The sequence below is a fragment of the Patagioenas fasciata genome, chromosome 26, assembly GCF_037038585.1.
Source record: "Patagioenas fasciata isolate bPatFas1 chromosome 26, bPatFas1.hap1, whole genome shotgun sequence".
In the NCBI taxonomy this organism is placed as follows: Eukaryota; Metazoa; Chordata; class Aves; order Columbiformes; family Columbidae; genus Patagioenas; species Patagioenas fasciata.
Window position 1 is genome coordinate 4,392,350 of NC_092545.1, and position 22,180 is coordinate 4,414,529.

The following is a 22,180-nucleotide window of genomic DNA, read 5'->3' on the forward strand; positions in this document are numbered from 1 at the left end:
AAATAAATGAATCCTCTAGTGGATCTCGAAGTGTTTGTGTTTCCTTATCAGCCCCGTAATGATAGTGCAGTGATGGCAGCTTAATGATAGCAGCCCCAGTGACGCCATTCAGTGCCAAAGAGGTGAAGGCTGCACATTTTATTTTGGAAAATAATTATGCAGCTAATTACAGCACTTGACTTTCGTCCTTCCCTTCCCTGTGATTTGGGGGGGCTGGTTTGCTCAGCTTGCAAAAGACTGCGTCAGTTATTATAAAGGTCAAAAGACTCTTGTATTATGATTTGTAATTGCTACTAATAGCGAATAAAATAAATACGGCGTCATTTTGGATCATTTAACTCATTGTTTAACTTCCGTGTTATCAGTTGTCATAATGTGTGAACCAGGTGGTTGAAAGAAGAGAAATAAACTAGAAGTTGAGATCTGAACTCTTCTGAGACATTTGGAATCTGACTTCCGAACGTAGTGATCAGCCCTATTGATGCAGAACAATCTGTCTTAGTAGACAGTTGTATATTGTTTTATAGATGGTCCTAAGGACAAAGTGAATTTCAGGGCAACGCCATTCTAAAAGTACCATAGCTGAAGAGTCTTAGTAGATTTTGACTCTGTGTGGCTTTGACATCTTGACTGGCTTGCTAAGAATTAAGAGTATGCTTGTATTTAAGTAAGGAAGCCCTAACGCATGTTTTGTACAGCTTTAAAATTCTTTTATCTGCCCCTGCTCTGAAAAGCCTGCGTGGCAGCAATGGAGATGGACGCCCCTTCACCCCTTGCTCACAGCTCTGGAGGCCCCAGACTATTTCCATCCTGTATCCTCCGCTCAACCGCCCCATCCCAGGTTGTATGATTGCTGTGGCCTCAGAGTGCAGCGTGTTCCCTCATGTTTCAGGTCAGCTCCAAGTCTTGATTCAGGCTGATTCATTTCAATTTGCATAATCTCCTCAGCCCTCTATGTTTCATTTAGACACCAAAGATTTAGTTTAGTTACAGTCTTGTATCATTTATCATTTACTTGTCGTCTTTCAGAGTTTGATTTAATCCCTTTGCTTTACTTTAAAAGACTGATTTCTTATCCACACACTGCTTTATTCTGGTTTTATTTTCAAGCCTTTGTATTTTCTATCTGCATCTTCCTTACTGTGATATTTGTTTTATACCTAGAGATAAACCGCTTTCATCTGTGGTCTTAGAGAAAGTCATAAATTTAACGAGCAGCATCTAGGCCAGAAACCTACACCGGGACATTTGTGTACTGATGATCTTTTTTCTGATGTGTTTTTTTCTGCTAATTGCTATGCTGGTGTTTCATTGTAGGGAGTCAGTGTGAACTTGTTGTTTGGCATCCAGGATTTATGTCTAACCCTGTCACTGAGTAATCTACATGACCAGAGGCATGTGAGTTCATTTTTGTCTCTTATGCTTTGTCTGTATATTTTTTAAGATACTTGTTTTTTGAGCATAGCACACTGCAGTTGTCCATTTAGTTTCTATCAGACAGCAAAGTTATACCCAACTAGCTGATAATACCAAAATGCTTGAACAACCGATGACTTCTAGCATTTGCACAAGTATTTTTCTCTGGTTAAATTTTCTGGATCTGATTTTCTTCATCACTGCCTGGCAACTATGACAAATTAGCTTACATTTTCCCATTAAAAATGAAATTATCAGTATGCGTGGTATTGACTTGTAGAAGTTTTTTTACTTATAATATGAACCTTCCACTGAAGTACTTCACCTCAGCTGAGCAAGGTTTGCTTTGTACTCCTTTGGCTTTAAAAAAATACTCCAGGTTAAGAAGAGCAATATTAGAGAAACACTGGTCCCAATTCATTGCTCCCTAGCTAATGGATTTTTCTGTGCAGTTTCTGATTTAAAATAAAAATCTGTAAATAAATACAGTAGTGAAATTACTGTACCTTGCCTCTACAACTGTGGTGATAGGACAAGGGGTAATGGGTTCAAACTGCAACACAGAAGGTTCCACTTAAATTAGAGAAGAAACTTGTTGCTGGTGAGGGTGTCAGAGCCTGGCCCAGGCTGCCCAGGGGGGTTGTGGAGTCTCCTTCTCTGCAGACATTCAAACCCGCCTGGACACCTTCCTGTGGAACCTCAGCTGGGTGTTCCTGCTCCGTGGGGGATTGCACTGGATGAGCTTTCCAGGACCCTTCAAGCCCTCACATTCTGGGATTGTGTGAGTCAATCTGTCCTTTAGGAATTTGTCGAATCTCTTTTTAAATCCCATACTGTCTTCTATTTATTTTGAATTTGCTGTTTGGTAATTTCTCTGCATGGCTCAAATATTTGCAAGGCTGCATTCAAAATCATGGAAATTATCTCCTTTGTGGTCTTTGGAGGTTTATGATTCACATCCTTTTATTTGCAGTTATGAGGACTGGAAGTGTCCTCTTTTCGGGCTTTAATAATATATTAGATCACATGGCAATGGAATCACAAGAGATTCAGTAACACTAAAGAAGAAAAAGACAAGAATACCATTATAGCACTCCTATATAATTCTCTTGTGAATCACAGCGCCAAAAATGCGTACCGTATTATTAGAAGAACTAGTAGACTGCGTCTCCCTGTGACAGCTCAGTCTCATCCTCTCTCTTATGTATCCACGGTAAATATTTGTATTGTAAACCAGTATTTTATTGGAGGAAAAGAAGCTTGGCTTGGCATGGGCATTGAAGGTAGCTTCCTGAAGTCCTCAAAAAAGTAAAAGGCTTCTGCGTTGAGGGAATGGTCTGTTCCCGATGCCCACAAGAAATCAGAGCACAAGTGTTGGGTGTGAGACTCGGTGCACAGGTGAGAACTCGCTCTGTACCTGTAAGGGCAGCTGGATACCGGAGTGGCTGGAGCGACTGGCACTGTACACACACAGCTGCTTTTTTGGATTATTTGAAGTGGAAAACAGTCTGTAGCCTATGAAGTGGAGGAGGGGAAGAGCTGTAGTCAAACAGGCAAGTTGGTAACATTTTGTTGCTAATAATTCAGCCTTTCGTAGCATATGTGAGGCCTGGATGCTTTCCATTTTGAACTGACAAAGCACCTTATTTTTGCAGAATGTCTTAGACTGGTGAGCATTTATAGTTGTGAACGTTTCAAAAGCTGACTCCTGCTTTGTCTTTGTCGGCAGATGCAAGTGCCCTGTAAGAAGCTGACAGCGTAGTTACAGTTTCTTCAGGATAATTGCTGAAACATGCTTAGACTGTCAGAGAGTAGCTTGCTTTATCTTTGAGAGTGCTTTCGGTTTCTGCTGTGAACAAATCAGTCGCCTTCCTCAAAATGGATGGATTGAGTGATTTTTGTAGGCATAGAATGCTGTTGTCTCTTGTGTCTCATCTTACTGTGCTGGGATACAGGGGGAAAGCTGTTGGGTCTACTCTGGGGGCCTCTTACTGCAAGTGATGACATCTCTTCATAGTCCTGATCAGAGTAACTGGCTAAATCATCGTGCAGAAGCCTGTTTGCTTCCAAATACTATTTGTTTTCTCCAAATCTGTTTTTTTTTTGTCACTGGAGTAGTGTGTGCTGGTCGTTTGTTGAGGATGAATGTTTGTGTCGGAACACTCTGAAATTCAACCCTTTTTCATCATTCTTTCAGCCAACCACATGGGGAATTTTTTTGAAGTCTGTTCTTTAGTTTATCTAATTCCAGTAGGAGGAAGATGAATATTGGGTAGTGTTGGAAAGATCAGTTTATTCTTCCCAGTGAAGTTACATTATCTCATCTTGCTTAAGAAAACAAATGTTTCAGCATTGCTCGAACGCACCATATTTAATGGGTTAAAACTGCTGTTAACGGCTTCATCCAATCTCTTTTGCATGGCAAATTTTGTCCAGCTCAGACTTTTTGATTTCATTTACAGTCATCTGGTGAAAGTCTGCACTAGCATTCTATCTAGGCTCTATTTAATATGCACCAGAATTATTGTATTTGATATATATCAATTTTAAATCTGTTTCAACACAACCTTGAACGCCTTTCTGGCAGTATATCACTTCATCAGTCTAGCTTAACTAGAGCTGCTTTTTCATTTTTTATTGCCCCCATAAAATCTAGGAATGGAACACTTCGATTTTTCTAGCAGTAATTTTTATTACTTTTCGCCTTTTTTTTTTTAAGTACTTGTCAGTGAGATACAGTACTTTGTACAGAGTATATTTTTCAGCTATGCATTATATTTTTATTTCCATTTATTTCGGATGGAATGTATAGCGTACATCTAAATAATACCTGTGGTAGTTCAAATGAGTGTATTATGAAGGTAATTAGGATGGATATAAACTGGGTTCACCCACTGGGATTGGTGTGTTGCAGTTCCCTGCCTCTAGTCACAGTCACTTTCAAGTCAGGCTTGAAAGGATAACTCATGTTGTAGTTTTAATGTTGCGCATAAAATCATATTGCAACACAGGAGGGGAAAATTAATTTATTGCGATTTTTATGTTTTCATTTTAATTTTTAGGTTTTTCTAGATTTTTCCCTGGAGTGTGTTATTGCGCTACCTTTTATTTTTTTCCCTTCAGAAGGCAGAATTGCCGTGTTAGATCAGACCAGTGATCTGTCTGGCCAGATAGTCTGTCTTAACAGGAATGTGTGCCAAGTGCATTAAAGAGAAATGTCAAGGCCTAAAATAGGCCACTGTAGAAACAATTGCTGTAGAAAAATCTCCCTGGTGGAAAAGTTTGTCTAATCACCATTAATTCAACACTACTCTGTGCTCTAAAGTCTTTGAGTTCATATCCTGTTGTCTAAAAAATATGGTTTTGTTTGTTGCTCCCTTCTGTACTGTGTCTGTTGATAGCAGCTGGAAAGAATAGGACATGGAGCATAGCCTGGTGTTCTGTCGCTGTTCTGGACATCTTGGGGGCAAATTACTTCATCCTTCCGAGCCTCTGTTGTTTCTTTATGCAATTAGGTAAGCGATACAGATTATCTTCCTGTAAAAAGCTTTTGAGACCTGCATGTGAAAAATGCCTTGGAAGTCTTTGGTAGTGCTATGAGATTTAAGATCCAGGTTCATTCAGATCCAAGATGTATTTGTGTGTTTCCGTGAGGTTCTTTGTCTCAGGCTGCTGATGTTATGGTATGTTCCACAGCCAACTGGTGTACACTGGGAGGAAGATGTTTTCTTTGGTGGAAGTTATTTCCTGAGAGTTTAGGAGGGAGGAACAAAGGAAGGAAGAAAATGATTTTGCTCTTCGGTTGGTTGAAATTATATATATACCAGTTATTTTAGAACATGCTTTTGTGCTGTCTCCAGTAATAATGCTGAGCAAGAACCTGTGTAACATGAGTTTAATGTTGCTGTAAGAAAAGAAAACTGACCAGGTATGTCTAAACAGCGTTCCTCATCTATATAGGAAGTGTCCCCTCATTATTCTCATTCTGCTTAATGAATATGAATAATACATTTTGAATAATACCTATAATAATAGGATACGAGGGGAGAACAGGAACAGTTTTCTAATTAAGGCTTTTGAATGACATTGGAAAAGGGTACTGGGTTAAATCATCTTTCCTTGCTCTGGGTTGAATTAGCATAGATTTAATGCCAGTGATAATTTTATGCAATTGTGAGATCAGTAGTTTAATGCATCTGGCAGCGAGACAGGGATTTTCTTTCTCTGGCAGCACTGTATAAACCCATGTAATCCTTTTCCTTTAGCTCTCACAACCATCCGGACTTCATCTTAATGAAAGGCCAAAGAAATCAGGAGTCTGAGCATCTATGACTCAAGCACAGGCAGGATGAGCAGAATGAGATGTTATGTTAGCATGTTTTGTGGTTCAGAATCATTAAAAAGCCGAGCAGCTGGATTGGAGGGCTGAGTTTACGTTTGCACCTCCTGTGTATTGCAGAAGGTTCCCAGCATAGTAAGGTGTGTATGTTGCCGTAGTACTTTAACAGCCTGCAAGACCAAAATTGGAGGTAAAACAAGATAATCTGGACCAGTTATGATTTTAGCATTCAACCTTAAGTGTATTAACACCACTGTATTAACCTGAACCACAACCTATGAACTCCAGTGAAGGTGCTGTTAAATTTTAATGAGTGTGGGACAGGAAGTGTTAAACGTATTTGAAGAGAAGCAGTTTACCGTGTAAGCTCACTGGTTTTAGTGATTGTACAAAACCTAAGAACTGCAGTGTAATTTTTGACTGCAGTTTTACTGGCACACTATTTGTTAGCTCTTTATGTGCCTATAAAGGTAGGGGTACCTCTGAGCGTCATAGAATCTGTATGTCACGATATTTGTATTGGTTTGTGTGAAAGCCCAGAATGAGGTATTACTGCTACTTCAGGTTACAGTCTGATTTAATAACAACAGGGGAGAGCCCACAGTCTCTGGTCAAGTCTAAATTTCAGGTAGGACCGGATTTCCGCTTGTTTTTAGAAAGGTGCCTGTTCCTTCAATAGCCCAGTGTTTTGACTGTTGTAAAAAGACAACTGCGCGTTCCCATCAGAACTCCTCAAGCCAAGCACTAATGTATATTTGACTTAGATTTTACATCCCTTTGAGGAAGATTTGCTCTGAAGGTCCAGTCTCAGCTGAGTTATTAATCTAATGAAAAATTGCCCGTAAGTGCCGTTTTTACACGATTGTCCAATATTTTCCCCCAAATTATTGTCATTGCTAATTGTATCAGTTTCTTTTCTGACCTTAAATTCTTGTTCTCAGAAGAGCCTTGTGACAGTATGTTTCACAGTTCGCTTCTGTTTTATGAGAATGTATTACCTTTTATCTCAAAAGTTTAATAGCGATTTAGTCTCATCTGTGTCTTCTTAGACAAATCCACCAAATTTAGCACTTGAATAACATCAAAACACTGCATGTGTTACAAGCGTTAGGTCAGTGTCCTGGTTTTGTTAAAAACAAGACCGGTTCTCTTTTAGTGGTTTTTCTTTCAGCTAATTTCTAGGTGGCCGTAATTTTCTGAGTTTTAGCCTGCTTATTTTTCTTAGGATGCTGTACTCGGTGCTGATAAAACCAACGGAATGCCGAAGAAGCTCTTGTTTAGGTTTATAACTATGGTAGCCAAGGAAGACTGATAAGTTTTCCCACGTTCTGTTGTGAGAGGGCCGTGTTTGAGGAGGGGTGGATGGAACAGATGACTAGATCTGACCAACGGAAGTATTCCATCCCATAATCATCATACCCCCTATTTGAGGGTGATCATGAGGGTCACGCTCTCTAGATGCCGGCCATGGTCGAAGAGAGGACCCTGTGTGTCTGCTGAGATCTCTATTTCCCTGCATCCTGCACCCAGGTTCTGGTTGCTGTGCAGTCCTGCCCATAACTTCCGAGGACCTGAGCTGCAGCTGCTGGAGCCGCCAGCTCCGCACACCCAGCTCTGCTGTAGAGTGACGCCAGCTCCACATTGAGCATTCAAGATTGGTTTTGTGTCTTTTGTATATATTCTCTATTTATTAGTAGCATTAGTAAAACCCTTTAAAACTCTCCAACTTGAAGTTGAAGTCTCTCTTATTTTCTCTTATCTTCCTTATCATCTTTCACATCTAAAGGAAAGGGGTGGTGGGAAGTGAGGGAATAACAGGAAGTGTCCACCTTGCCTTAAACCTTGACAGCCAGCCTTAAACCTGAAGGGTGGCGTGTGGAGTTGTTTAGTCTCAGTACGAACTGTGGATACGTTTCTTCAGAAGATTTTTAGACCATTAATGTCTGTGGTTTTGTGTTGGGACTTTCAGTATTGGACTTACTTGACCGTACAGACAAATTTAATGCTACTGTCTCATCTATTAAGAGTCAATTAATGAGATTTCACTGTATTCCTCATAAGGTATAACACTGGCCAAAAAGAAAAAAAGGTTTGTGAGAAAGGAGTCAGGTGTACTGAATTGAATTCTAGAACTGTTTTTTGTTAATAAAACTGTGAATTTGATTCAGAGTGATTAGGAGGGGAGGAGTTTTGGGTAGGGATCGCTATGAAGATTTCTATGCAGAGTTGAATAGTTTATTTTCTTTTGGTTCTATGTGCATGTCAAGCATAAACAGCTGCTGCTGCAAGTTCATATAACCAAAATATAATGTACAGCAGGCACTACACTATGACTTGTAAAGTATAGTAAGCTCGTAACTAAGTCCATGAGATCAGAGTACCAGAATTGCAGTGTTTAAGCAGTGAAGGCTCAGGTGGTGATGATGTGCTGGGAAGGAATAGTTAAACCTTGCAGATTGATTCTAGTGCTTTTAATCTGGGTAAAAAGCAGGGAGCATCAGGGGAGCTCTCCAAAACTCAACGGAAAGTTGTGAACACATTCCTTTGTGAAGAGGGGTAGATAGAGGCTGCAGATATGCACAATAAAGCTTGATTCCCCCAAGTTTAAATAAAATACTGTATTTTAATAAAGCATTCAAGGATAAAGGCCGTTTGGGAGGTGCATTGGAGCTGCTGTTAGCTGCCAGCTCAGAAGCAGCACAGAAAAGATGCTCTGATTAATACATCACACTTCAGATGTTTCTCATTGCTTGTTTAGCCTTATTGTTAAGTATCAAAAGAGCCTGTTCACACAAGGGTTTGTTTATTTACAAGGATTATAGTTGTTAACTGACAGTTTAAAAGGAATTAAAAGGCCTCCGACGTTGATAGACTAGCATTAAAGAGAGTATTAAATGCAGACCTTGGATTTATTTAAAGGCCTTTTCCCTTCCTACCCCCTAGTCTGGAGAAAGGATGAAAGTTTAAATATGCCAGAGTTGATAATCTTAATGGAACGAGATGAATGATGGAAATAGAATTTCTACTGGAAGTGAGTGTAGGGGTTTGAAGGGATGAGTGTAGACCAGGGAGATTTGCCAGTGATGCTCATAGTGTAGCTACAGGGTGAAAGCTCTTGGACCAAGGTGTTTACACAAATGTCGTCTGGGCTTTATATTCAGCACCCAAAAATGTGGACAGGAGCTCTTCCGTTCACCACAAAGGAGTGAAATGAAGGACAGATTAAGCAGGAAAGGTCTTTAAAATCCCAGAATGTGAGGGGTTGGAAGGGAGCTGGAAAGCTCATCCAGTGCAGTCCCCCCATGGAGCAGGAACACCCAGCTGAGGTTCCACAGGAAGGTGTCCAGGCGGGTTTGAATGTCTGCAGAGAAGGAGACTCCACAACCTCCCTGGGCAGCCTGGGCCAGGCTCTGCCACCCTCACCAGGAACAAGTTGCTTCTCAAATTTAAGTGGAACCTCCTGTGTTCCAGTTTGCACCCATTGCCCCTTGTCCTGTCACTGGTTGTCACCGAGAAGAGCCTGGCTCCATCCTCCTGACACTGCCCCTTTAGATCTCTGTAAACATGAATGAGGTCCCCCCTCAGTCTCCTCTTCTCCAGCTCCAGAGCCCCAGCTCCCTCAGCCTTTCCTCACACGGGAGATGCTCCACTCCCTTCAGCATCTTGGTTGCCCTGCGCTGGACTCTCTGCAGCAGTTCCCTGTCCTTCTGGAACTGAGGGGCCACAGCTGGACACAATATTCCAGGTGTGGTCTCCCCAGGGCAGAGCAGAGGGGCAGGAGAACCTCTCTGACCTACTGACCGCCCCCTTCTAACCCACCCCAGGTACCATTGGCCTTCCTGGCCACAAGGGCCCAGTGCTGGCTCATGGTCATCCTGTGAAAAACTTCCCTGTGAAAAGAATTTAAAAAGAGTCTGATAAGGGGTGTGATTGAGGTCACAGTGTAACATAAAATACCACACTGAGCAGGGCAAACCTGTGGAAGAACATTGTACTTGGGCTGTGAGGGGGAATGACAACAGTGGCTTAATTGGACGATGACTTGTTCATTAGAAGAAAAGAGTTAAAAATGTGCTATCTGCTCTTATTCTGGTCAATATTTCAGGTTTCTTACAGGACAGAAATTTTTGATACAGAAATACCTCAGAATGTGTTAGTGCTTTATTTTTGATGAAAACATTATGGAAATTCAAAACCTTCTATTTCAAAAATGATACATTGTACCATATTTTAATATAATAGGATTTATCAGTATAAAGAAACTGAAATGTTTCCAGACGATTTTTTTACGTGAGTTGAAATACTTCAATTTTGTGTTCAGCATGCTTTTCAAGTTTCAACATTTTGTCCTCATTAGGATGAAAATACATTTTGACATGACTGTAAATGAAAATCATATCTGACGGTTACTTCCAACTATCTTCATCTAGTACCTTCCTGCTGCAATACAGCTGTGCGAAAAGGTCACTTTGGAAACGTCTTCTATGATGAAACTCCATGTGAAGGAGAACTCCTCAGGGGAGCCGATGGCATTAATGGGAAATAGAAAATGTGACATTAATATGCTGGAGTTTGGGGGGGCTATGGGACGTGTGTGTGTTTCTTGTTTGTTTATTTTTTAGATATAAAGGACAGGAAAGTTCCCTGAAAGAAAATTTTCAAGTAACTATGTTTTTAGCCTACATAAAAGAAGAGAAGAGTCGTTACCCATTTACCCCTTGTCCTGTCACTGGTTGTCACCGAGAAGAGCCTGGCTCCATCCTCCTGACACTGCCCCTTTAGATATCAGTGAACATGAATGGGGTCCCCCCTCAGTCTCCTCTTCTCCAGCTCCAGAGCCCCAGCTCCCTCAGCCTTTCCTCACACGGGAGATGCTCCACTCCCTTCAGCATCTTGGTTGCCCTGCGCTGGACTCTCTGCAGCAGTTCCCTGTCCTTCTGGAGCTGAGGGGCCACAACTGGACACAATATTCCAGGTGTGGTCTCCCCAGGGCGGAGCAGAGGGGCAGGAGAACCTCTCTGACCTACTGACCACCCCCTTCTAATCCACCCCTGGGAAATTTTAGCTGAAGATTAATAGGAATTTTTCACGAGTAAGACATTTGCAAATCAGTAGGTACCTTTGGAAATCTCAACTTTTGGTCTGTGTTCCTCTTGGCTACAAAATATTATCACAGTCCCACCACATTTTCTGTTCAGACAGGCCCTGCTTGCACATGGTTCATATTTGAGGAGTAGCTTGATGAAATCCCATGCTGCATCTTAGGCTGTTGGTTCTGTTGCCAGGTAGTGAAAGGCTTCCCCCCACTGCCCAGTCCAAAACCTGGACTTTTCAAGGCAAAGCATTTACCATAGCAACAGATTGTTGGGTTTTTCTTCCTCCAATTGGGGTTCTGATAGTAGAAGGTAATACAAAGAAATCTAGAAAACATTGTGTAGAAGCACTGAAGTGCATTATTACTGCTGTCATTTTCTACTTACATGACTGCTTATTTGTGCTGCTTTAGATGCCCTGAAGTTCCAGTCAAGAAAGAAAATTGGTTTGTGCGTGGCATGGTAACCACACGGAATATAGTGACAGGACAGAAAATTCGTGCCCGATGTAAAGCAAATAACACGTTTGTTATGTAGACTTCTTTCTTGAATGGTTCCATTGATTTGACTGCAGCCTTACTACAACTGCCAACTGGCATTAGTTGCTTTGGAGTAGTTCTGAGGTGGGCTATGATATTGAATCCTGCATTTTAAGAGCAATTAAGATGTTAAAAGAAATGATAATGAACTCTCTTCCCACTGGTATACCTTGAACTTTGGCTCCTGTCTGTCAATCTTGGGCCTATTGCCTATCAAACAGTTGTAAAACATTAATTACGTAGCCAAGGCCATTTTGTCTGGGAAGGACTTCTGGCATATATGGAAAGAAAAGCCTTTAATATTCTTAATCCTTCAAAAATGATGCATTCCTGAGGGAGGGAGAAAAAAACCCTACCTGTCTATGTATATATGTGCTTTTCTAGAGACCTTTAAGTGGAAGGCTTCGTCCAGGTAACGTGCAATTCGTATGGTACAACACTATTTATTTATCTCTAAGTTGACAAGACTGACCTTTCTCACATTAAAAATGTCGCTTTCTTGAGACCTAAAATAAGCCATAAAGGAAAACTGTACTCTGGCTTATTCTTGAGCAGAAAAATTCCTTCTTTTAATTCTATCATCTTTCCTTGCATCTGGTGAAGCACAGTCAGGGAAAATAACCAATTCAGGGGACTGTAATTCGTATAGTTATCATGTGAGTATAAAGCTGTTAAATTCCTCTTTTCCCCTGCTCCGAAATAATACTTGAGGCTCATTTTGCTTGTTTTCCTCACCTGGTCTATCAATAAGTCCTGCGCAGAAGGAGACCTATGGGGAGAGGCTGAGGGAGCTGGGCTTGTTCAGTCTGGAGCAGAGGAGGCTTAGAGGTGAGCTCAGCACTCTCTAGAACGACCTGAAGGGCAGTTCTAGCCAGGGGGGATTGGGCTCTTCTCCCAGGCAGTCAGCAATAGGACAAGAGGGCAGGGGCTTCAACTCTGCCAGGGGAAATTGAGGCTGGAGATTCGAGAGCAATTCTGTGCAGAGAGAGCGGTCAGCATTGGAATGGCTGCCCAGGGAGGTGCTGGACTCACCGGCCCTGGAGGTTTGTAAACTGAGATTGGCCATGGCACTTAGTGCCGTGATCTGGTGAACGGACTGGAGTTGGACCAAGGGTTGGACTGGATGATCTCTGAGGTCTTTTCCAACCCAGTCGATTCTGTGATTCTGTGAGACATGCGACTCCAGCACAAGAACCGTATTCCAGCGCTCAGGCTCTCAGCACAAGGCTGGGCGAGCGGGCTGGAATTTTCAGCCTGGAATTATATGTCAGCGCTAATCCTGGGCAAGCCTTTCTCTGCAGATTTGTTGATTGCTAATGTTGCAGTATACTATAATGTAGTATATCAGAATTAGTATATGAGAGAGAAAACCATGACAGTCGCCCTCTCTCCTGGAGGTTCTTTCTCAGATTTCAGTTCCATGTGAGATTGCTCATTGTACGTAATGAACAGTTGAGGTTTTTGGCCATTCTCGAGGGAGAGAACTTCACCTGACAATAGTAGCGACTCTTATCTCTGCAGGGAAGAGCTGTAGGTCAACATCTTTCATTTACGGAGCAAATTCTGATCGTTGAAAATCCCAGTCATGGGAATAAACCAAGAGAAACCTTCAGGATTGCACAGTACCAAAGCTAGCTTGTTTCATAAGCAAACAAGTCGATCCTCACTTTGGTGTTTTTACGTGATCATGATGCTACAGATAGTGATAAAACATAGATTGTTTTTGACCCACTGTCCCCTAAGTTTGTATGTTAGACAGTTCTGGACGTTGCCTTATCTATAATAATGAAAGATATGTTAAACATGATCTGAATTATTTTTCTAAAGCAACATAGGAACGTTCCTGATGAGATGTACCAGCTCTGGCTCTAAATGTTCAGAATGAACTTCTCGGTGACACTGTCATTCTTGCCGCGTGTTTGAACTAAACAGAGATCTTATTTTCTCCTCTTGGTGTGATATAAAGGGTTATCATTTCTACAGTGCTGCTTCTGTATGAAAATCTCATCATGTATTTCAAAAAGAATGCAAGCGGTATGATTTTCAGGAAATGTAATTACATTTGGAGCTGAAAGGTAGCTGTCTTGCAACATTTGACCTTCCTAATAGGCTGGGCAGAGCATGTAATAGATACTTAGGCTTTAATGGTCTTGGAGGACTGAGTAAAGGTGATCTTTAAATAGGGATCCTTGTACCAAGGATGTATTTCTAGCATAGGCAAATTTGTGATGGGGAAGCAGTGTCCGGGCCTCCCCCTCTATAAGGATTTGTGAGCAAGGAGCACTGCAGGTGTGCTGGGTTTCCAGAGTGGCTCAGAGGGAAATCCAGGCCCGTGAGAATGAGCACCTGAGGTGTGACCCAAAAACTGCTCAAATCAAAGGCATCAGCCTGCTTCAAATGAGGATTTTGGAGTGGGGAGGGAATCAGGCCTCACCGTATCAAACCTTTGTCACTTGGTCCTTGCCTGTAGAAACTTACATTTTGAACAAAGCCATGCTTGATGTTTGTTTTCTTTATTTCAATAATATTTTCAGAGCTGATATCTGTATTTAAGCAGTCAGTGTTAAGCACATAGTTATCTGTTCATTGCAAGAGGAATAACATCACAGATTATAATGCGAATTAGAAGAAAAGGCAACCAATTTTTTTTTTTGATCTTTTATATCTAGAATTCTGGATTGACAGTTTTATTCAGTCTAGCAAGCTTTTCTTTCAAGCATTTTTATTTTGTTAGGCATTTCCTTCATTAGAGAACATATGGATGTACGTATGTGTGCAGTACTACTGTTGCAATTATGAAAACTTAAGTCCATTAGGTGAGTGAATTCACCCTTGATTATAGGAGTCAGCACGTAAATATTTCAGGTGAGGGACATCTCGACTCCCTTCAAAGGCAGGAATTGGAGCGTGGGAAGGGCACGGTGCAGTGATGTGACAGCATCACCCCAGTCCTGTCTGACACATAACAGTCTTTTCCATCCTAACTCATGTGATTTCCAGCAAGATGCTTTTTTATGACTGAAGTTTGTCACTGTGAGACTCGTCTTCTTAGGCTCCTTTACCAGGCAGTGGTGCTAACTGCATTGAACACTTAAATGGTGATGATCTTAACATGTCTAATGTTACCCTTTGTGAAATCTACTTGTATTTGCATGCTTTCTATGTGCAGAATGGCGATGATAGGACTATTCTACTTCTGGTGAGGGTTGTTACATCTCTGTATTATGAAGCTGAAGGCCAAGAGTATCACAAACATTACGTGTAAAAGCTCTACACTGAATAGCACTCTGTATACTCCAACTGTGTAAGTAACTGTGAGCCAAATGGATTGGTGTTCATTTTTGTTACCTTTACTGCTCAAGCAACGAACAATGTCCAATATTATTTATTTAAACCTCTCTGGAATGTTAACAACCAGCAACATTCAGAGGCTTGAGCTTCACTAATACCAGCAAACCTTTTGTGTATGGGAAGTACAAGCACTTGGAGATGTATTGTCTGCCACGTGACAGAGAGACTACTTGACATGTATTTTATTTCTAAAATGTCACTAGCTGAAAATTAATCAGACCTGTAATGCATGTTTGAATTCATTTATATTGCTGTTGGAAGCAATATCTCAAGAGCCTCAGACAGATGTGCGAATGCTGTAAGGCAGCGCGCTCAATGGATTAGAAAATGCTCCAAAACACCCACCACCTCTCCCAGTGCCTCTCTGCCTTTGCCTGCCTGACCTTTTCCTACGAACTGAAGATTTTAATACAAGGAGAGGAAAAAAAACCCACCATACCCAAACTGATACCTTCTGCTACCCCTCTGGACCTTCTCTAGTTTATTGACATTTGGAGTTTTTCCTGCAAGTAGTGCTAGTGACCTGTAGCTGTTCGTGTAGCCTGCATGACGCTCGTTGCAGCTCTACTTGATGTAGATACGGAGTTGGAAGATACTGATGTTTGTTGGAAGGACTACTTGGCTGGCCAGCCACAATCTAGGAGGGAAATCCCATGGGCAAGGCTGCTTGAAGGTGAAGGGGCCCAAGATAGTTGGTGAGTGTTCAGGGACTGTTTCTACCAGGCACAAGGTCAGAGCATCCCGACACGTAGGAAGTCAAGGAAGGGAGCCAGGAGACCTGCGTGGTTAAACAGGAACTGCTGGGAAAGCTCAAGTGGAAGAGGAGAGTTTACAGATCATGGAAGGAGGGTCTGACCACTTGGGGAGAACATAAGGCTGTTGTCAGAGGGTGTAGGGAGGCAACCAGGAAAGCCAAGGCATCCTTAGAATGAAACCCGGCAAGAGGGGTCAAGGACAACAGGAGGAGCTTTTTCCAATCCGTGGCAGATAAAACTAACACCAGAGGCAATGTAGGCCCGCTGATGAATGAGGTGGGTGCCCTGGTGACAAGAAGATACTGAGAAGGCAAAGTTACTGAATGCTTCTTTGTCTACTCTGCCGGAGGCTGTCTTGAGGAGCCCTGTACCAGCAGCAAGACCTGGACAGGCTGGAGAGTTGGATGAAATAGAACAAGGGCAAGTGTAAAGTCTTGAATCTGGGCAGGAACAACCCCAGGTTCCAGTATAAGTGGGGGAATGACCGATTAGAGAGCAGCGTAGGGGAAAGGGACCTGGGGGTCCTGGGGACAGCAGGGTGACCATGAGCCAGCACTGGGCCCTTGTGGCCAGGAAGGCCAATGGTACCTGGGGTGGGTTAGAAGGGGGTGGTCAGTAGGTCAGAGAGGTTCTCCTGCCCCTCTGCTCTGCCCTGGGGAGACCACACCTGGAATATTGTGTCCAGTTGTGGCCCCTCAGCTCCAGAAGGACAGGGAACTGCTGCAGAGAGTCCAGCGCAGGGCAACCAAGATGCTGAAGGGAGTGGAGCATCTCCCGTGTGAGGAAAGGCTGAGGGAGCTGGGGCTCTGGAGCTGGAGAAGAGGAGACTGAGGGGTGGCCTCATTCATGTTTACAGAGATCTAAAGGGGCAGTGTCAGGAGGATGGAGCCAGGCTCTTCTCGGTGGCAACCAGTGACAGGACAAGGGGCAATGGGTGCAAACTGGAACACAGGAGGTTCCACTGAAATTTGAGAAGAAACTTGTTCCTGGTGAGGGTGTCAGAGCCTGGCCCAGGCTGCCCAGGGAGGCTGTGGAGTCTCCTTCTCTGCAGACATTCAAACCCGCCTGGACCCCTTCCTGTGGAACCTCAGCTGGGTGTTCCTGCTCCATGGGGGAATTGCACTGGATGAGCTTTCCAGGTGCCTTCCAATCCCTAACTTTCTGTGGTTGTGTGTGATTGAGTTTTCTGCCTAGCAAAATCCTGAGATGATCCCCTCTGTCAGTAGTGAATAATAGTAGCAATTGCCATTTGTCAAAGCCTTGGAGTTCATAGTTGTCAGGACTCTCAGCACAGCAGCTGAGTTGGGTGTGATCATGTAGAGGGTGGGATTGCAGCCGATCTCTGGAGCCTTTCCAGCATTGCAAGGTCTCTCTGCGCTGAGTCCCCTGCGCTTCCCACAGGTGAGGGTGGAGAACAGATCCCCCCTGGGGACCACGCTTTGGAAATCAGCAACAATTCATATGGCTCTGCTTTAATTTGGAGCTTTGCTCAAATTATCTGGAGTCCTTCAGAAGGCAAAAAAAGAAGAATTTGACTTTGGCAGCTGTCTTTACAATGCCTGCCAATCACCATAGTATCTTGGCTATTTTTAAGTCTCCTGAAATCAGTCTGCATTAAGGCAATAGCTGTGCTTGGATTTAAGCCCAGGACTCTATCAATATAAAATGATTTGTTGCAAGTTTAAAGATGCTTCATCCCTATTCTCTCTCTTTTCATTTACATTTTAAGCTTTCATCAAAATGTGGATCAACAGCACTAATAGAGGCTTTTTTTCTCTATCCTACTTCATGCTTTCTACAAAGATTACCTGAGACTGTATGTTCTTAACCTCTGTCTGGTGTGAGGGCCTTTTCCTTCCTGTTCAGATAAGAAGGACCAGTTTATTCACTGAAAAAACCTGCTGTGAGTCTTGCAACCTTGTACCATTTGAAAAGTAAAGTTCTGAGGGATGTGAAACACATGTATAAAAGCGTGATCGGAAGCAAAAAGGAGATGATCCTTCAAGCTTGTTTCAATAATAATAACATTATTATTATTAAAAATAAATTAAAAAATTAAGATCTCATGATTGCTTCAGCCTTTAGTAGAAGCACAAGTTCCTTGTATGTTTTTCCCTGATTTCAAGGGGTTTCTATGGCAGGCACCATCAACAGAAAGAAGACGTTTGTATTCTTTGACATAAAGCCAATGATTCTGTCCATCTCAGTGGCGTAATCTTTATCTGCTGTTAGAAAGCATTAGCACTCTGTTCTCCCAGCGCTCAAAGCCGCGTTGCATCAAACTCTACTGGAATTCTTTGAGGGGAAAGAGAAGGAACCTTCTCAAACCAAAGCCTGTATTTTGGCTTTTTTTCTGAAACCATTCAAGACACGATCATTAAATATCTTCTCAAGTCTAAACTTCAAATAAAACCTGTTACTTAATCCGTGACAAAAAGGTTGGACGTTGTTTGTCTCAAAGCTGCAGCTTTGCTGAAAATATTTCTTAAAAATAGTATCAGTTCATGTGTTCTATCTGAATCTGATTTCTTATGTGTAAATGTAATTTAAAGGCAGAACTGTTTGGTGTTCTCTATGGGGGATGGAGTGTCTAAAAATACCAAACCAGTTTTCTTGCCTGTCCTGTCTCAATTTATGCTCTAAATATTATATAAGAAAATAGTCGCTTGGTTTTCAGCTTGGTTTTGCCTTCGAGGCATGCTGCAGTAGCACTAGTGCCTCTGGAAAAGAGGGTTAATTCTCATTCACTCTTTAATTCTTTAAAGTTTCCTAATTTGTATAATTTCTGTACTTTTTGCATGAAAACCTCTTGAGGCTGTATCACTATTTTCACTTCTGCCTTAGCACTTTCGAGTTTATCAGCAGCATAAGGAAAACCATCCTGGAGACTTTCCATCAAACCCATTTGTTGATGAAGAAGGGAACGTCTCTTTTAATGCTTTAAAACAGGATCCATAAATTTGGAAGTGAACTTCGAGTGCCCCTATTAATAGATAAGTAATCTTTTTAGCATCGCCCTGACCCGGGTGGGTAAAAGGGGCCGTGTTGGGAAGGTGAGCGCTGCGAGCGGGGAGATCTGCATGATTTAGGGTTGTGTTTTTGCTTTGCTCCTTGATACTTTGTGTGTGGGTGTGAACGAGTTGCATTAAAACCGGGTGTTTTGGGAGATTGTGTTTCTTCAAAGCTCTCTGAGAGTGGCTTTGAAAGCAGCGCTCTTGTGGTCCATTCTTAGTTGACTTTTTCAAGTAGCCTGGAATTGATAAGATGTAAATAGAAGGGAGGCGAAAGACAGGTACCCACCGATCGTCGTCAGATAACCAAGAGAATCAGTGTGATCATAGAAGCGGCCAATTGTGTTGTGCTGCAGAACTAATAAAGTTATAAACAGAATATAACCTTGAAATAAATACATTCCAACGTGAACTTCTGGACTGCAGACTGTTGGTTTTTTTATGATTCGGCTGAATCTGAGGTAGGAAAGGAAGGTAAGGTAAGTTCTCTGGGAAACGCAAAAGAAGGAAAGTTGGGTTGGGACGGTGTCAGTGGAATAGACGGAAAGCACTAGAGAACTTGTTGTATTGATTTTGGGATCATTTGAATTTCATATGTATAATAAAATAGATGATGTGAACGGGAAGGACAGAAAAAATGGATCTAGAAGATGAGAATATTTAAATGCAGACCAATAAGTTCTTAAGGAGCAATTGAATCTTTGTCTAGTACTGCTTTTTGTTTGAAAGCTGGAGTGTGTGGCTGATACAAGAGCAAATCCTCCTGAAATGTCAATCCTTGTAACACATTCGCCTCCCGTTCAGCTTTACCAGCACTGAGGAGGATGATGATGCTCAATGTGCACCTGGGGTTAGGCTGCATGTGCAGGACTTGAATCTTCATGTAGCTTTGCCGTTAGTTTTGGGTTGAAAATACTTTGCTTCCCATAGCACTTGTTTGTTTGTTTCTCTTACTATATTACAACATTATCATTACTTCTTCAATTAAAGGCTTTTCTGTGCAAGAGCCGTGTTCTTGTGTGAATTCACAGTGCTTTCTATAACAGAGGTTTGGTTTTGATTTGCCTCGGGCTCTGCTGCAATAGAAATATTTAATAACAGTGTTAAAAGGACAGTGCAAGGGTGATCAAAAGGGTAGATGCCTTGGAAAACTCAAGTAGAAGGTCAGGGTGAAGATGAAGGGAATGGAGCTCTTACTTCAAATATTTCTTCAAATTTTAAAGTCTAATAGAGTCCTTATTGCCTGCTCTGTTCACAGCAGCCCAAACACTATGGCTTTTCTAATTAAACTGTGTGCTCCGTATTGCAGCTCAGGTTCTGATGAACTTCAAACTCAGCTTTGCTTTCTCAGGGTTGTATATAAAATAAACCCGGTGCGTATTGATATAGTTGAGTCTCTTTTATGTTTGCAGCGGCAATAGCAGACTTTTTTTCCTCTTTGAAGTCAGCAACAGCTTGTGCATCCTGTACTTGTTGTTTACCAGATCAAATGCTGATCAGTTGCGCAAACTGCCAGGCTGGTACCTGGAGCGTGCGGGTCGCCGGGACCGAGGCCGATACCAGAAATGTCTTCAGTCACTGCTGCAAAAACGGCTGGAGTTCGGAAAGCTTCAAATGTATAGTATGATTCACATCCAATTACGTGCTATTTTGATACAGAGAATTGAAAATTAACTAATTAACATTTAAAGAACTATTCCAGGTGTGGTCTCCCCAGGGCAGAGCAGAGGGGCAGGAGAACCTCTCTGACCTACTGACCACCCCCTTCTAACCCACCCCAGGTACCATTGGCCTTCCTGGCCACAAGGTCCCAGTGCTGGCTCATGGTCACCCTGCTGTCCCCAGGACCCCCAGGTCCCTTTCCCCTATGCTGCTCTCTAATAGCTCATTCCCCAACTTACACTGGAACCTGGGGTTGTTCCTGCCCACATTCAAGACTCTACACTTGCCCTTGTTCTATTTCATTCAGTTTTCCCCTGCCCAACTCTCCAGCCTGTCCAGGTCTCTGATGGCAGCACAGCTTCCAGTGTCACCACTCCTCCCAGCTTGGTGTCACCAGCAAACTTGCATCCTTGGGTGAACTAGATAACAGAAACTTGGGCACTTATTAGGTGAAATGATTCCCTGTGTGTCTGGCGTCATAACTAAATGCTTATAACCTTCCTTATAACCTTAAGGGTTGTACGGTCATTTCCACGCCTCAATTTCCCAAGCAGAGTTCTGTATTTGTACCAGAACCAAGCTGAATGTACATGCGGAAGTTTTCTTTGAGTCCATTTCTGAGGGATATTGATAGTTAAACTGTAGTAAAGATCCTGTATAGTAGCTAATTACAGCCCACTTAAAGAGCTCACAATACACAAGGCCATTGGTATTTCTGTATTCCTCCTTCTGCCACTTTGTAACCGCCGGCCTCGTTAGAATTGAAATCAATTCATAAGTGTTTTGGCTTAAATAAGCTTTATTTCTGATCAGTGTAATGCCATGATTTGATGTCTCTTTTAAAAGAGTTTTTAGCTTAGACTAGATGAGCTTATGAGAAATAGTGTATTGGAAGTTGATTAAATTAGTAGTAGAAGTGAGCAGTAGGCAAACAGGGGGAAAGATGCTCAGAGAAGCAAATTCTGGATTTTTCAACTCTTCTCAATCTTTAATGGATTCACTCGACTGTTGAAAAAATAGAAATATTAGAAGACTTCTTTAAACTGAGGATTAGCCCCTGCTGTAAGAATTGAGCGCTCTGTGAGTAATTTCATGTGTCTTCTAATAGAATGGATTTTTCATGTAAATTAGGAAAAAAGTTGGAAGAGGAAAATTAAACTCAAATTTCTTCCTCATATCCCCCCAAAGAATAACAACATAAAATAAAATATACCCAACCCCAAAAGCCTTTAAGACCCTTTCTTAATAAGATTACTTAAAAACGCGTGTGGCTTATTTTAGCGATGGGTGAGATGAAATTATGATTTAGAAATGCATAAATTGCTTTGCTTTAAATACTTAAACTTTGCTCCAAATGGCTTTTTGAAGTTCAAAATGAATTTGGTTGCCCATCTGCTATCAAATCCCCACGTTTCTTGAGTACTGAGAATGGGAAGTACAAATACCTGTTTATAGCCAACCTCCTTTCAAATATTAGAGGGGTTTTAGCAAAACGTCTGATCTGTGGCCACATTTCTATCATCCTATACAGGAATTGAGGTGACCTTGAGGAACTCTGTACCATAAGAATCTGAACTTAGAAGCTCCACTGAAAGGAACGTGTCACCTAGAGGAATAGGAAATTATTATTGAGCCAGATTTACGAGAAGCAAGTGCCCAGCAGTTAAATATGATGATTGTGCATTATTCCACTATGCTGGCTTTAATAACAAAGTGAGGATTTTGGAAAAAAGGACAGATGTTCTATCATCCCCTCAGTTGGTTGCATCTGAGATACTTTGGGACAAATTTTATTCTATTCTATTGAATAGAATATTGATTCTTTTTTTGGGTTTATTTTCCTCTCAGTTGGGCACTTTCGTTCTCGAGAGACCCGGAAGCTTCCGGCATCCCTTGCGAGAGCAGCGGATGTGAGTGGGTGTTACTGCAGTGAGAGGAAAATTGAATGAAATAGAACAAGGGCAAGTGTAGAGTCTTGAATGTGGGCAGGAACAACCCCAGGTTCCAGTGTAAG

The 22,180-nt window shown here is 42.0% G+C and overlaps 1 protein-coding gene across 4 annotated transcripts in view; it reads left to right on the forward strand.

Moving 5' to 3' along the window:
* LRRTM4 (leucine rich repeat transmembrane neuronal 4) overlaps positions 1-22,180 on the forward strand; it is a 298,739-nt gene that overhangs the window by 103,090 nt on the left and 173,469 nt on the right. The gene's annotated exons all lie outside the window — the stretch shown is intronic.